The following is a 16,489-nucleotide window of genomic DNA, read 5'->3' as shown; positions in this document are numbered from 1 at the left end:
ACACTACCAACACAACTACCATCTAATCACATTCCACCAACACACTCTACACCAATCATACACTATTAACACAAGAGTGCACACGCTGAAATGTCTCGCCTTCTTTACTAACCATTGATGTTATGTTGAAATCCTAAATGAAAGCTTTACTACAACTATTACATAAACCTAACATGATCCAAGAAAATGAAGTCAAGGTCATATAAACCAAACGAGAAATACATGTACACCTTACAATCATTCAATACACTAAATATAGTTGACCTATTGCTTATAGTTTCTAAGAAACAGACTTAACCATGAAAACTAAACATTGACCAATGAATCGTGAAAATGAGGTCAAGGTCAGATGAACCATGCCAGGCAGACATGAACAGCTTACAATCCTTCCATACAACAAATATAGCTGACCTATTGCTTATAGTTTAAGAAAAACAGACTGAAACACATAAACTTAACACTGAGCAATGAACCGTGAAAATGAGGTCAAGGTCAAATAAAACCTGCGAGACTGACATGTACATCATAGAATATTTCCATACACCAAATATAGTTGACTTATTGCATATAGTATAAGAAAAAAGACCAAAACTCAAAAACTTAACTTTGACCACTGAACCATGAAAATGAGGTCAAAGTCAGATGACACCTGCCAGTTGGACATGTACACCTTACAATCATTCCATACACCAAATATAGAAGACCTATTGCATAAAGTATAAGAAAAACGGACCAAAACACAAAAACTAAAGGTCAGATGACACCTGCCAGCTAGACATGTACACCTTACAATCATTCCATACACCAAATATAGTAGACCTATTGCATACAGTATAAGATAAAAATTCGTAAGGGTTCCGCGGAACCCAGTGTCTCGCCTACTTTTGCTGTTAATCGCAGGCTCAACAAAAATGAGGAAAAAAATCAATAAAAATATTCCTTTAGATACTATCTTTTGATTGTAAGAAGCTTCTGTCAAAGTTTGGTATAAATCCAGGATAGTTTATGAATCTAATAAATGTTTTAAAAACTTTAACTGCAGACTGTATTTAATGTTAACTGGAAGAAAAACTAAGTCCATTTATAAGTAAAATACAGATAAACAGGTACAAATTTTAACAAAATTTCCTTCTAGATACTAGCTTTTGATCATAAACAAGCTTCTGTCCAAGTTTGGTACAAATCCAGGATAGTTTAAGAAAGTTATTAAAATTTTAAAAACTTTAACCACAGAGTGAATGTATTGTTTCCTGGCAGAAAAACTAAGTCCATTTATAAGTAAAATACGGAAAAAATGAAATTTTTTTCTTAACAAATTTACTTCTGGATACTATCTTATGATCATAAACAAGCTTCTGTCCAAGTTTGGTACAAATCCAGGATAGTTTAAGAAAGTTATTAAAATTTTAAAAACTTTAACCACAGAGTGAATGTATTGTTTCCTGGCAGAAAAACTAAGTCCATTTATAAGTAAAATACGGAAAAAAATGAAAAAATTTTTTTAACAAATTTACTTCTGGATACTATCTTATGATCATAAACAAGCTTCTGTCCAAGTTTGGTACAAATCCAGGATAGTTTAAGAAAGTTATTAAAATTTTAAAAACTTTAACCACAGAGTGAATGTAATGTTTCCTGGCAGAAAAACTAAGTCCATTTACAAGTAAAATACGGAAAAACAGGAGTTTTATTTTTACAAAATTTACTTCTGGATACTATCTTATGATCATAAACAAGCTTCTGTCCAAGTTTGGTAGAAATCCAGGATAGTTTAAGAAAGTTATTAAAATTTCAAAAACTTTAACCACAGAGTGAATATTTGTGGACGCCGCCGACGACGACGACGCCGACGGAATGTAGGATCGCTATGTCTCGCTTTTTCGACTAAAGTCGAAGGCTCGACAAAAAACAGACCAAAACACAATAAAATGCTTCGCTGGGACGCAGCTTGATATGACCGCAGAGGTCGAACCCTGAACAGTGGGGGCAAGTATGGACACAACATTCAAGCTTGATACAGCTCTGAATTTGGATTGTTATTAAATATTTGACACAGCATAGGTTTCTGACACAGAAAGAATGTGGTCTAAGAACTTGAATTTTTTTAATTTACCTATTATGGTCCAATGTCCAAAATAAAAAAACATGGTTAGATTCAGCATATCAAAGAACCCCATATATTCAATTTTTGTTAAAATCAAACAAAGTTTAATTTTGGACCCCAACTTGGACAAACTTGAAAACTGGGCCCATAATCAAAATTCTAAACACATGTTAAGATTCAGCATATCAAAGAACCCCAAGAATTCAATTTTTGCTAAAATCAAACTAAGTTTAATTTTGGACCCTTTGGACCTTAATGTAGACCAATTTAAATAAAATGCTCCGCAGGGCGCAGCTTGATACGACCGCAGTGGTCGAACCCTGAACAGTTGGGGCAAGTATGGACACAACATTCAAGCTTGATACAGCTCTGAATTTGGATTGTGATTAAATATTTGACACAGAATAGGTTTCTGACACAGAATGAATGTGGTCTAAGAACTTAAAAATTTTAAATTGGACATTCACCTATTATGGTCCAATATCCAAAATCTAAATACACGGTTAGATTCAGCATATCAAAGAACCCCAAGAATTCAATTTTTGATGAAATCAAACAAAGTTTTATTTTAGACCCTTTTGACCTCAATGTGGACAAAGTTGATAACGGGGCCCAAAAATCAAAAATCTAAATACATGGTTAGATTCAGCATATCAAAGAACCCCATGTATTCAATTTTTGTTGAAATCAAACAAAGTTTAATTTTGGACCCCGATTTGGACCAACTTGAAAACTGGGCCCATAATCAAAAATCTAAATACATGTTTAGATTCAGCATATCAAAGAACCCTAAGAATTCAATTTTTGTTAAAATCAAACTAAGTTTAATTTTGGACCCTTTGGACCTTAATGTAGACCAATTTGAAAACGGAACCAAAAATTAAGAATCTAAATACACGGTTAGATTCGGCATATCAAAGAACCCCAATAATTCAATTTTTGATGAAATCAAACAAAGTTAAATTTTGGACCCTTTGGACCTCAATGTGGACCAATTAAAAAACTGGGCCCAAAATCCAAAAACTTAATACACGGTTAGATTCAGAATATTAAAGAACCCCAAGAATTCAAGAATAAAACCCCATTGAAATTGATCAAGAAATAAGCAATTTATACGAAGTATCTTCTTTTGCACAATACTGTGCAATTGAATATTTCTTGCTATTGCGCAATACTGTACAATTGACAATTTCTTGCTATTGCACAATATTGTGCTATTGGATATTTCTTGCTATTGCGCAATACTGTGCAATTGAAGATTTCTTGCTATTGCGCAATACTGTGCAATTGAAGATTTCTTGCTATTGTGCAATACTGTACAATTGAAAATTTCTTGCTATTGCACAATACTTATCATATAATTATTTACACATCCTGTTTGGTGTGTATCTCCTACAATATCATTATTATTTGCTTTTAAATATAAATTAGAAATAACCAACTTAAAACGGAAAATTTTAAAAGAAAAAAAAAGAAACCCCCCCCCCCCGGGCTTCCAAAACGGTCATATATTCCGGACTTGACCGAAACTTTCATAAAAAGACCGGGTGCTCTCAGCCTCAAACGGTCAAATAGAATTGGTGTGCCACATTTTGTTATTCAAGGCATTTTCATGAAACGGTCATTTCAATTTTTACCAACTATCGATCGATAAAAATGTCCGTTTGGGGCTTTGGGCATGTCCGTTTGGGCATTTTAGTTTATAATTGTGGCAATCTATTTCACAAAGATATTTCGGTCATAATTGGGTTTAATAAAACAGAAGCAGCATATTTCAGATACTTTGAAGTGTCTCAGTTAGTCTAATCCTCTGGGTACATAAATGTACGGCTTGGTCTTTAGCTTGTGTACATCAATAAAAAGTAGAAAAAACACGTTTTCTTTTATTTAAATAACAACAAGCTGTCAAACAATTATCCCTTCAATAAGTTATATTGAAGCCATAAATCATTCACTGATTACAGGTTTGTTACCTTTGATGAGGTGTCTTTAGCTTATCTTTATCAATAGAATTAATGATGCATAACAATGTACATAAAGGTAATCCGGTAAACGAGGTCAAACATGTAAGCGTGTATGGAACAACATCCTATTTAATTACGCTTTATAGATATTATTTTAAATGAGCATTCAGTTTTAAAAGTATCCTGATATTTAAAAGTTATTCTTCAAATAAGGATATTTATAAATGAATAAGTATGATATATATTATTTTATTTAACACTGTACATCGTGTTAAATACTGGGGTACTCTCAAGGGGAAAATTTACTAAAATATATAGGAAAAACCAATGGACAAATTTCAGTCAATAAATGATTTAACTAAGTTAAATGGTGCCGTGATCACTTCTAAATTATATCAAGAGAACAATGCCTGCTCCGAATTTATTCAGACAATTTCCGATGTTATAGAGAAAGAGGTGATGTCCGACGTAAAGTTAAGTCCCGCCGTGGGAATTATGATCGACTAAGGTGTAGTCTAGGTATTGACGCTTTAGATCAACTTATGAGGATAAGCTTAGTAGGTGTAGATGTTAAAGACTTTGACCCTGTTCCTGCTATCCGCAAATGGCAATCCGTTCGTAACCGCCATGTTTATCAGAACAATGCATTTAGCAAGCTCATGAATGTAAAATCTTTAATTAGACTAAATGAACTCTAATCTTGTGCTGTGATCTGTGCTTCTTTTCAATGTGCTCATTGTAATATTTATTGCGTGTGTTTGTCAGCATTGTGCTCTTCTGACATTTTATTGTTGTTATATGCTTACATAAAATATCATGTTGTTATTCATTAAATTATTTATCAACTGAGTATGTTTTTATTTATTCCTTATTTTCTAAATCAGGTTGGGAAATTGTACAAAGAAAAATGTTATCACTGTTCAGTAGATTTTACACGGTTTAAAACAATATCCTTCATCGGGCCTCCTCAATGTTATCTATAAATACCGCATCAGTTGTAAAAGTCACGTGGTCAGGTAATCAATACACAAAAAGAAAAGTATCACGTGTATTGATGATCAAGTTGTACTGCAATTAAAGCCAACATCAACAGTTTCAAATAAGATGGCCTTAATTTACAAAGTGTTAAGTACTCACAGAGAGAAGATAGATTATATAAACAGAAACAAAAACATGAGAACAGTCAGGTACTGAAGCTGATTGATGCAATGATGGTTACTGTATTACGATACACAGAAAAATGACACAATACCGAGGATAATATCTTATTTATTTTTAGAATGAAGAAAACAAAACAGTTATAAATAATTTTATTGCATATAACACTACTAATTATTTAGACACATATATCAATTTATGCATCCTCTCAGTTACATTTAAGTATCCAGCTGATCATTGACCGTCAAAAATATTTCTTTGAAAAATGTCCAGCTGTCGTCAGGAAATTTTGGAAGCCCTGCCCCCCCCCCAATTTTTTGAACCCCCTTATGATTCATCACCCCCAAACTCAATCCCAGCCTTCCCTTTGTGGTATGGTACCTTGCAGTACAATTTCAGAGAGATCCATACACTTGAACACAAGTTATTGTCTGGAAACTAGAAAAATGCTTACTTTTGGCCCCTTTTTGGCCCCCAATTCCTAAACGTTTAGGGCATTTACCCCCAAACTCAATTCCAGCTTTCCCTTTGTGATATGGAACCTTGTAGTACAATTTCAGAAATATCCAAACACTAACACACAAGTTATTGTCATGAAACTAGAAAAATGCTTGTTTTTTGCCCCTTTTTTGGCCCCTAATTCCTAAAATTTTGAGGCAATTACCCCTAAAATCAATTACAGCCTTCCCTTTGTGATATGGAACCTTGTGGTACAATGTCAGAGAGATCCATACACTTACACACAAGTTATTGTCTGGAAGTTACAAAAATGCTTTTTTTTGGCCCCTTTTCGGCCCCTAATTCCTTAACTGTTGGTACCATAACCCCCAAAATCAATCCCAACCTTCCTTTCGTGGTATCGAACCTTATGGTAAAATTTCATGGAGATCCATTCACTTAAACTAAAGTTAGAGTGCGAAAACCAATGTGTCTTCGGACGACGCCAGACGACGATGACGCCAACGTCATACCAATATACGACCAAAAAATTTTTAATTTTTGCGGTCGTATAAAAACGGGACTTAAAATTAAAAATCTAAATACACGGTTAGATTTGGCAATCAAAGAACCCCAATAATTCAATTTTTGATGAAATCAAACAAAGTTTAATTTTGGACCCTTTTGACCTCAATATGAACCAATTTGATAGCGGGGCCCACAAATAAAAAATCTAAATTCATGGTTATATTCAGCATATCAAAGAAACCCCATATATTCAATTTTTGTTGAAATCAAAAAAAGTTTAATTTTGGACCCCAACTTGGACAAACTTGAAAACTGGGCCCATAATCAAAAATCTAAACACATGTTTAGATTCAGCATATCAAAGAACCCCAAGAATTCAATTTTTGTTGAAATCAAACAAAGTTTAAATACTGGACCCTATCTTGGACCAACTTGAAAACTGGGCCCATAATCAAAAATCTAAACACATGTTTAGATTCAGCATATCAAAGAACCCCAAGAATTCAATTTTTGTTAAAATCAAACTAAGTTTAATTTTGGACCCTTTGGACCTCAATGAAGACCAATTTAAAAAACGGGACCCAAATTAAACATCTAAAAACACGGTTAGATTTGGCATATCAAAGAACCCCAATAATTCAATTTTTGATGAAATCAAACAAAGTTTAATTTTGGACCCTTTTGACCTCAATATGAACCAATTTGATAGCGGGGCCTACAAATAAAAAATCTAAATACATGGTTAGATTCAGCATATCAAAGAACCTCATATATTCAATTTTTGTTGAAATCAAACAAAGTTTAATTTTGGACCCCAATTTAGACCAACTTGAAAACTGGGCCCATAATCAAAAATCTAAATACATGTTTAGATTCAGCATATCAAAGAACCCCATATATTCAATTTTTGTTGAAATCAAACAAAGTTTAAATACTGGACCCTATCTTGGACCAACTTGAAAACTGGGCCCATAATCAAAAATCTAAACACATGTTTAGATTCAGCATATCAAAGAACCCCAAGAATTCAATTTTTGTTAAAATCAAACTAAGTTTAATTTTGGACCCTTTGGACCTTAATGAAGACCAATTTAAAGAACAGGACCCAAAATAAAAAATCTAAATACACGGTTAGATTTGGAATATCAAAGAGCCCCAATAATTCAATTTTAGATGAAATCAAACAAAGTTTAATTTTGGACCCTTTTGACATCAATATGAACCAATTTGATAACAGGGTCCACAAATAAAAAATCTAAATACATGGTTAGATTCAGCATATCAAAGAACCCCAAATATTCAATTTTTGTTGAAATCAAAAAAAGTTTAATTTTGGACCCCAACTTGGACAAACTTGAAAACTGGGCCCATAATCAAAAATCTAAACACATGTTTAGATTCAGCATATCAAAGAACCCCAAGAATTCAATTTTTGTTGAAATCAAACAAAGTTTAAATACTGGACCCTATCTTGGACCAACTTGAAAACTGGGCCCATAATCAAAAATCTAAACACATGTTTAGATTCAGCATATCAAAGAACCCCAAGAATTCAATTTTTGTTAAAATCAAACTAAGTTTAATTTTGGACCCTTTGGACCTCAATGAAGACCAATTTAAAAAACGGGACCCAAATTAAACATCTAAAAACACGGTTAGATTTGGCATATCAAAGAACCCCAATAATTCAATTTTTGATGAAATCAAACAAAAAAAAGTTTAATTTTGGACCCTTTTGACATCAATATGAACCAATTTGATAACAGGGTCCACAAATAAAAAATCTAAATACATGGTTAGATTCAGCATATCAAAGAACCCCAAATATTCAATTTTTGTTGAAATCAAACAAAGTTTAATTTTGGACCCAAATTTGGACCAACTTGAAAACTGGGCCAAAAATCAAAAATCTAAATACATGTTTAGATTCAGCATATCAAAGAACCTCATATATTCAATTTTTGCTAAAATCAAACAAAGTTTAATTTTGGACCCTTTGGACCTTAATGTAGACTATTTTGAAAACTGGACCCAAAATTAAAAATCTAAATACACTGTAAGATTCGGCATATCAAATAAATAAATGTGATCAAAGATTTTACAAATCTAATGTGCCATACTGTGCAATTAAAGATTACTTCTTGAAATTTTTCAATATTTGAAATTTGAAAAAAAAATAATATTTGAAGAATAATTCTTTTTAATTTCTGAAATCTGAAATGAGAAAAGATTGACCCCCCACAATTTCTTTTTATCCCCCCCCCTTTTTTCCCCCAAAAAATTCTTTCCCTCAAGATATGGTCATAATCTCAATTCAAATTTCCAATGGCGTTGGCAACCATAATTACCCATTTAAATTTACCATAGTGCTAACTTAATCTATTTTATAATAGAATTAAAAATATAGTGTCAAATCTTTCATATGGATTTTTTTGTAAAAAAAAATGATGCAACATTTGCAGATATTTTTACTGGTCTTCCTTTATAAATATGCATTTCTTTAAACATAATTTAAAAGCAGTGTAAGGGAAGTAACCAAAACGCTGTATTTGGATTACCTCCCTTACACTGTTTTAAATTATCTTTATTGTTCATTAACCATTACTTTATACATAATTTAAAAGCAGTGTAAGGGAGATAATTTCAATGATGTATTTGATTTATCTCCCTTACACTGCTTTAAATTATGTTTTGTACTAAAGTATTTGTCCATTAACCAGGACAACCTTGTTTTTCCCCCTTTTTTGCCCCTAATTCCTAAACGGTTTGAGCCATAACCCCCCAAAGCAAATCCTAACCATCCCTTTGTGGTATGGAAACTTGTAGTATAATTTCAGAGAGATCCATACACCGTTCCACAGTTATTGTCTGGAAACTAGAAAATGCTTATTTTTGGCCCCTTTTTGGAACCCTAATTCCTTAACTGTTGGTACCATAACCCCCAAAATCAATCCCAACCTTCCTTTTGTAGTATTTAACCTTATGGTAAAATTTCAAAAAGATCCATTCACTTAAACTAAAGTTAGAGTGCGAAAACCAATGTGTCTTCGGACGACGACGCCGACGACGCCAACGTCATACCAATATACGACCACAAAATTTTTTTGCGGTCGTATAAAAACTTAACTATAACCACTGAACCATGAAAATGAGGTCAAGGTCAGATGATACCTGCCAGTTGGACATGTACACCTTACAGTCCTTCCATACACCGAATATACTCGGCCTATTGCTTATAGTATCTGAGATATGGACTTGACCACCAAAACTTAACCTTGTTCACTGATCCATGAAATGAGGTCGAGGTCAAGTGAAAACTGTCTGACAGGCATGAGGACCTTGCAAGGTACGCACATACCAAATATAGTTATCCTATTACTTATAATAAGAGAGAATTTAACATTACAAAAAACTTTTTTTTCAAGTAGTCACTGAACCATGAAAATGAGGTCAAGGACATTGGACATGTGACTGACGGAAACTTCGTTACATGAGGCATCCATATACAAAGTATGAAGCATCCAGGTCTTCCACCTTCTAAAATATAAAGCTTTTAAGAAGTTAGCTAACTCCACCGCCGCCGTAGCCGCCGCCGCAGCCGGATCACTATCCCTATGTCGAGCTTTCTGTGACAAAAGTCGCAGGCTCGACAAAAACTACCATCTAATCACATTCCACCAACACACCTTACACCAATCATACACTACCATCACAACTACCATCTTATCACATTCCACCAATACACCTTACACCAACCATACACTATCATCACAATTACCATCTAATCACATTCCACCAACACACCCTACAACAATCATACACTATTAACAAAACTACCATCTAATCATGCTCCAGCAACACATCCTACTACCATCTAATCACATTCCACCAGCACACCTTACACCAATCATACACTACCATCACAACTACCATCTAATCACATTCCACCAATACACCTTACACAAACCCTTCACTATTAACAAAACTACCATCTAATTATATTCCACCAATATACTTTCCACCAATCATACACTATTAGCAAAAATACCATCTTATCAAACTCCAGCAACTCACAGTACACTTATCATACACTATTAACAAAACTACCATCTTATTACATTCCACCAATACACCTCACACCAATCATACACTACCAGTAGTGTATTATTGGTGTTTGATGTGTAATTAGAGAATGATTAGATGGTTGAAGTACAGGCAGTGTTATTGGTGTTAGATGTGTAATTGGAGTATGATTAGATAGTAAGTGATGTGCTGGCAGTGTATTATTAGTGTTAGACGTGTAATTGGAGTATGATCAGATAGTAAGTGATGTGCTGGCACTGAATTATTGGTGTTAGATGTGTAATTGGAGTATGATCAGATAGTAAGTGATGTGCTGGCAGTGTATTACTAGTGTTAGATGTGTAATTGGAGTATGATCAGATAGTAAGTGATGTGCTGGCAGTGTATTATTAGTTAGACGTGTAATTGGAGTATGATTAGATAGTAAGTGATGTGCTGGCAGTGTATTATTAGTGTTAGATGTGTAATTGGAGTATGATCAGATAGTAAGTGATGTGCTGGCAGTGTATTATTAGTGTTAGATGTGTAATTAGAGTATGATTAGATAGTAAGTGATGTGCTGGCAGTGTATTATTAGTCTTAGACGTGTAATTGGAGTATGATTAGATAGTAAGTGATGTGCTGGCAGTGTATTATTAGTGTTAGATGTGTAATTGGAGTATGATCAGATAGTAAGTGATGTGCTGGCAGTGTATTATTAGTGTTAGATGTGTAATTAGAGCATGATTAGATAGTTGATGTGCTGGTAGGTTATTATTGATGTTACTAACAGGGATTAACTTAACAGTTGCCCAGTCGCCAAAGGCTACCCCATTATCAGCTGGGCAAATATATTTTATCATCCCGATAGCCCAGCTGGCGGCTGTAAAATATTTTGCAGTGAATCCCATTTCTACCCATCCCCTGCGATATTAACAAAAATTGTTCCCAAATGGAAACCTGATTGTTTATTCAAAGCGATTGAATTAAAGAGAACATTTCCGTTAACAACTAAGTTTATTTTTATAACCAAAACCCGGACGGACAAATAAATTTTCGATGCGAAGTCACGATTTTTACATATACCCCCTTCTCTAAACACGTGTTTTTATCGCTCTTTTAAGGCTTCTACGAGTATTTAATTATTGTTTAGTGTTTTAGTCCAAACTATTGAATCTGCACTGCTTCATAGATGCATTCTAGTTGCCCAAGGAGTCATTACAGGCCTATATTTGATGATATTTACCAAATCTTTTAATGAAAAAGACAAAATGCTAAATCTCGTAAATAGATATAAAAATATCTAGTTTGCTATCCAATCTTCTATAAAAATTAATTGTATAATGTTTTTGATCAACACTATAAGAGGATGGCTTGGATTTGAAATAGCATTTAATGATTGATTGATAGAAACAGCTATAGTATCAAATTGTCAACAGGAAGTTCAAATTTAAGGGAGATAATTGTGGTGGGAAATGTTTTATTTTATTAAAGTAGTGTAGGATTGGTGTTATATGTGTTGGTAGAGTATGATGAGATGGTAGTTGTGTCAGTAGTGTAGGATTGGTGTTAGGTGTGTTGGTGGAGTATGATGAGATGGTAGTTGTGTCAGTAGTGTAGGATTAGTGTTAGGTGTGTTGGTGGAGCATTATAAGATGGTAGTTGTGTCAGTAGTGTAAGATTGGTGTTAGGTGTGTTGGTGGAGTATGATGAGATGATAGTTGTGTTAGTTGTAGGATTGGTGTAGGGTGTGTTGGTGGAGCATTATAAGATGGTAGTTGTGTCAGTAGTGTAGGATTGGTGTTAGGCGTGTTGGTGGAGTATGATAAGATGGTAGTTGTGTCAGTAGTGTAGGATTGGTGTTAGGTGTGTTGGTGGAGTATGATGAGATGGTAGTTGTGTCAGTAGTGTTTGATTGGTGTTATGTGTGTTGGTGGAGTACGATGAGATGGTAGTTGTGTCAGTAGTGTTTGATTGGTGTTAGGTGTGTTGGTGGAGTATGATGAGATGGTAGTTGTGTCAGTAGTGTTTGATTGGTGTTAGGTGTGTTGGTGGAGTATGATGAGATGGTTGTTATGTCAGTAGTGTAGGATTGGTGTTAGGTGTGTTGCTGGAGTACGATGAGATGGTAGTTATGTCAGTAGTGTAGAATTGGTGTTAGGTGTGTTGGTGGAGTATGATAAGATGGTAGTTGTGTCAGTAGTGTAGGATTAGTGTTAGGTGTGTTGGTGGAGTATGATAAGATGGTAGCTGTGTCAGTAGTGTAGGATTGGTGTTAGGTGTGTTGATGGAGTATGATGAGATGGTTGTTATGTCAGTAGTGTAGGATTGGTGTTAGGTGTGTTGCTGGAGTATGATGAGATGGTAGTTATGTCAGTAGTGTAGGATGGTTGTTAGGTGTGTTGGTGGAGTATGATGAGATGGTAGTTGTGTCAGTAGTGTAGGATTGGTGTCAGGTGTGTTGATGGAGTATGATAAGATGGTAGTTGTGTCAGTAGTGTAGGATTGGTGTTAGGTGTGTTGGTGATTTATGATGAGATGGTAGTTGTGTCAGTAGTGTAGGATCAGTGTTAGGTGTGTTGGTGGAGTATGATAAGATGGTAGTTGTGTCAGTAGTGTATGATTGGTTTAGGGTGTGTTGGTGGAGTATGATAAGATGGTAGTTGTCAGTAGTGTAGGATTGATGTTAGGTGTGTTGATGGAGTATGATAAGATGGTAGTTGTGTCAGTAGTGTAGGATTGGTGTTAGGTGTGTTGATGGAGTATGATAAGACGGTAGTTGTGTCAGTAGTGTAGGATTGGTGTAGGGTGTGTTGGTGGAGTATAATAATATGGTAGTTGTGTCAGTAGTGTATGATTGGTTTAGGGTGTGTTGGTGGAGTATGATAAGATGGAAGTTGTGTCAGTAGTGTTTGATTGGTGTTAGGTATGTTGGTACTTAAAGTACATAATGTTTTTGATTTTGTTTTTATGATAATTAAATGGATTCAGTGGACCAAAAACTTTACAACAAAAAATTAAACTTTGTTCTGGAATCCCTTTTGTCTTTTATTTTAAATTCTAGTTCTTCATTACATTAATATGTAGAAAAAATTTCAACTTATTTTTTCATATATCCCTTTTTAGCTTAATCAAAATTCCGAAAGTCATAATTACATTTGATATCCATAAATGATAATTGCAAGAATTCTATTTCATATAAACCTCCTTTCTCTATTTATAAATGTGAACAGAAGAGCAAATCATCATCAAATTGAAAAGTCATTTATACAATCTATTCTGCTGTCTGTTTAAAATTTAGAATTTTGATTCATTACCCTAATGCTTTAAGTCAATTGAATACCAGTTTTAAACATACTGTTATTTTATACTATATATTATAACTGCAGTTAAAAGTCCTTTTTTATAATTTATTTCAAGTTAGGAAAATGGCAGTTTAGATGTTTTAGTGTTTGAGACCTAGAGAACAGGCAATTTTCTTGAATAATTTGCAGACTTGACTTATACACAGGCCTCTACAATAACTTTTTTTTTCAACTTGCCCAATAGGACAAGTACATACCAAAACTTACTTGTCCAAAAAAAATAACCTTTATATTAACCTTTTTTGCATTTTAGGTTGATTCAATGAACAAAATGAATTAAAACAATAGAAAAGAATTTGATTTACATCTCTTGATATCCTTTTAAAAAATGGGAGTCGAGAACAACTGAATCTAGTCATGTCTAGTCACAAGACTAAGGTTCTAGTTTTCATCAGACTCTGCACATCAGGCACAGTCTGGTAGGCCTGTCAGTCTACACTCATTTGGTTTGTATCCTGGTCTTTTAAGTTGATAAAATATTGATAATTATGATTAATGCCTTACTACAATCAGCTTTGTTTTGAATATATTAAAATGTTTATTCAAACACAATCAAATATTGTTTTGTCTAAATATGATCAAATATGATTTTATAAATTTTATGGTCAATAATTTCTTCATTTTTATTTTAAAAATACGTTTGTCGTAGTTTCCTCATTTGAACAAAATTGTTTTCCCCCAGACATTTCGCTTTTTAATTTCAATATTTCTAAAACGATCACAATTTGCAGTTCGTTTGTCAAAGTTTCGTCAAATGATCGCATTTTTGTGATCTTTGGTATAAAACATTCAATTTCGATTAAAATGCAAAAAAGATTAATATAAAGGTTATTTTTTTTTGACAAGTTACAATTCCATTCGGACAAGTAAGTTTTGGTATGTACTTGTCCTATTGGGCAAGTTGAAAAAAAGTTATTGTAGAGGCCTGGTATGTCATTCAAATCTTCTTGAAATTACGAACAGGAATACATATGGTTTAGGGGTGGAGATCTCGACCGTTTACAAGTTCTCAAAAGGGGGGGGTTGATCCCAAGGGGACTTACCCTTTATTTCATGTTTGTTTTTTTGTCCCATACAAGGTTTAGGGGAGGGGATCTCTACCGTTTAAAAGTTCTCACACAGGAGGGGGGTGGGGGTGACCCCCGGGGACTCGCCTTATATTTCATTTGAATTATTTTATTGTCCCATACAAGAATATATATGGTTTCGGGGTGGGGATACTGACGGTTTACAAGTTTTCAAAAAGAAGAGGGGTGGGGATTACCCATGGGGACTTCCCTTCAATTTCATTTGATTTGTTTTATTGTCCCATTCAAGAATTATAAGGTTTAAGGGTCGGGATCTCGACCGTTTACAAGTGTTTGATTGGTGGAAGGTATGTTGGTGGTGTATGATCGGTGGAAGGTATGTTGGTAGTGTATAATTGGTTGAAGGTGTGTTAATAGTATATGATTGGTGGAAGGGATGTTTGTAAATTTGGTGGAAGGTATGGTAGTAGTACATGATTGGTGGAAGGTATGTTGGTAATGTTTGATTGGTTGAAGGTTTGTTAGCAGTGTTTGATTGGTGAAAGGCATGTTGGTAGTGTTTGATTGGTGGTAGGTTTTTTGGTAGTGTATGTTTGTGGAAGGTACGTTGGTAGTGTAATATTGGTGGAAGGTCTGTTAATAGTGTTTAATTGGTGGAAGGTAAGTTGGTATTGTTGGTGGACGGTATGTTAGTAGTGTATGATTGGTGGAAAGTATGTTGGTATTGTATGATTGGTGGAAAGTCTGTTGGCAGATAATGATTGGTAGAAGGTATGTTTGCAGTGTATGATTGGTGGAATGTATGTTAGTAGTGTTTGATTGGTAAATGGTAGGTTGGTAGTGTATAATTGGTTGAAGGTATGTTGGCAGCATATGATTCAAAGAAAGTAGGTTGGTAGTGTATGCTTGGTGGAAGGTATGTAGGCAGTATATGATTCAGGGGTTTATCTGGGTATTTTGGGAAAAAGGACCCTGGCCAGTTTTGGGAATTTTTTAACGCAGTTTTGGGAAAAACAACCAACATACCAGATGTTAGTTTTATAGTGTGTATAGTTCATTCAATTTTTTTTTTGTTGATGAAAACAAAGGACTACACCTTCTTGGTTTTTAAATATAACAACAAGGCATTAAAATTTATCTGAGTATAAAAAAAAAATAGTTCTTAAAGGATTGTTACATTTTTTTGATTTTGACATGAAAATTTGTGAACTCAAATATTTTGAGTTCTGTATAAAATATATCCTGTTTCTATTTTCTTTGTTATATATCTTTTAGTTTTCAATTTTAGTGTTGCTATGATAGCTGTCACATGCTTGGTTCTTTTAATTTTTATTTACTGTATTTGATCGACAAACCCGGAACTATAGCCGTATCCGTTTCCGGAATTGATCTGGTTTGAGTATTTTCCCACACTTCCTGTTTAATCATGGCAGCCATTGTTTTTAAATGTTGTTTTGTCAAATTATGTTTCAACTTGGATTTACACAGTACTTGTTGGCGATTTTTGGCATAAAGCGGTTGAATAAAATAAACATTTCTGTCATGATTAATAAAGATGAAACAGAATTTTGTGATCATTTGGGAATTTTGCTCCCAAAATTGGGAAAAATGTAGGGTTTTTGCCGTTGGGAATGGGTCCGAATACCGGACCCTGTGAAATGCTAGAAAAATCCATGCCGATTGGTGGAAAGTCTTTTGGAAGATTATGAGTGGTAGAAGGTATGTTGGCAGTGTATGATTGGTGGAAGGTATGTTGGAAGTGTATGATTGGTGAAATGTTGGTAGTGCATGATTGGTGGAAAGTATGTTGGTAGTGTATGATTGGTAGAAGGTATGTTGGTA

General features: G+C 34.2%; 1 long non-coding RNA gene across 8 annotated transcripts; it reads left to right on the top strand.

Annotated features, from left to right (window-relative positions):
• The first annotated feature begins 11,767 nt into the window (after positions 1-11,767).
• On the top strand, positions 11,768-13,162 carry LOC127732587 (uncharacterized). Of its 8 annotated transcripts, XR_007996321.1 has the most exons (7): positions 11,768-11,886; positions 12,062-12,179; positions 12,239-12,356; positions 12,416-12,533; positions 12,652-12,769; positions 12,829-12,887; positions 12,945-13,162. It is a non-coding gene; the product is annotated as an uncharacterized LOC127732587 (long non-coding RNA). The 8 variants fall into 8 exon arrangements; XR_007996323.1 differs by lacking the exon at positions 12,829-12,887; XR_007996324.1 differs by lacking the exon at positions 12,945-13,162 and having other exon boundaries at positions 12,239-12,297; positions 12,475-12,533; positions 12,829-12,916.
• The last annotated feature ends 3,327 nt before the right edge of the window (positions 13,163-16,489 follow it).

The sequence above is a fragment of the Mytilus californianus genome, unplaced genomic scaffold (genome assembly GCF_021869535.1).
Source record: "Mytilus californianus isolate M0D057914Y unplaced genomic scaffold, xbMytCali1.0.p SCAF_25, whole genome shotgun sequence".
In the NCBI taxonomy this organism is placed as follows: Eukaryota; Metazoa; Mollusca; class Bivalvia; order Mytilida; family Mytilidae; genus Mytilus; species Mytilus californianus.
Note: the sequence above shows the minus strand (reverse complement) of the source record. Positions and strands in the feature narration are given on the sequence as shown.